General features: G+C 46.4%; 1 protein-coding gene across 1 annotated transcript in view; it reads right to left on the bottom strand.

The window, feature by feature from the left end:
• RCVRN (recoverin) overlaps nt 1-797 on the bottom strand; it is a 3,390-nt gene that overhangs the window by 508 nt on the left and 2,085 nt on the right. The gene's annotated exons all lie outside the window — the stretch shown is intronic.

Consider the following 797-nt stretch of genomic DNA (forward strand, 5'->3'; position numbering starts at 1 on the left):
CAGCAAAGGGCGGGGGGGGGGGGAGCCCCCTCCCCCCAAAACGTCCCCCCGAGTCTGCGTCTGCTGCGAACCCCAAAAAAAAACCCCGTGAAAATCGCCCGAAAAACCCCAAAACCACCCCAAAAAAACCCCGTGAAAATCGCCCGAAAAACCCCAAAACCACCCCAAAAAAACCCCGTGAAAATCGCCCGAAAAACCCCAAAACCACCCCAAAAAAACCCCGTGAAAATCGCCCGAAAAACCCCAAAACCACCCCAAAAAAACCCCCGTGAAAATCGCCCGAAAAACCCCAAAACCACCCCAAAAAAACCCCATGAAAATCGCCCGAAAAACCCCAAAACCACCCCAAAAAAACCCCCGTGAAAATCGCCCGAAAAACCCCAAAACCGCCCCAAAAATCCGTCCTGGGGGGGGCCTGACAATAAAAAAATACCCCAGAATTCCCCGATTTGCCCCAAAAATTCCTCGTGGCGGCCCCAAAATTCACCTTTCCCTCCTCAAACCGCAACTTAATCCCCAAAACCGCCTTTTTTCCGCCAAAACTCCTCTTTGTACCCAAAAATCCCGTATTTCACCCCCAAAAAATCCCTTTTTTCACCCCAAAAAAAATCCCTTTTTTCCCCTAAAAATTCTTTTTTTCCCTCAAAACTGTTTTCTTGAAAAAACCCAAATTTCCCACCCCAAAATCCATTTTTTTCCCTAAAATTCCCAGTTTTTCCTTCTAAAACTCCGCTGCTTTTTCCCAAAAAGTCAATTTTTACCCTTAAAAAGCCTTTATTATCTCCTAAAAATCTTTT

Source organism: Corvus brachyrhynchos, unplaced genomic scaffold (assembly GCF_000691975.1).
Source record: "Corvus brachyrhynchos isolate BGI_N302 unplaced genomic scaffold, ASM69197v1 scaffold1211, whole genome shotgun sequence".
Classification (NCBI taxonomy): Eukaryota; Metazoa; Chordata; class Aves; order Passeriformes; family Corvidae; genus Corvus; species Corvus brachyrhynchos.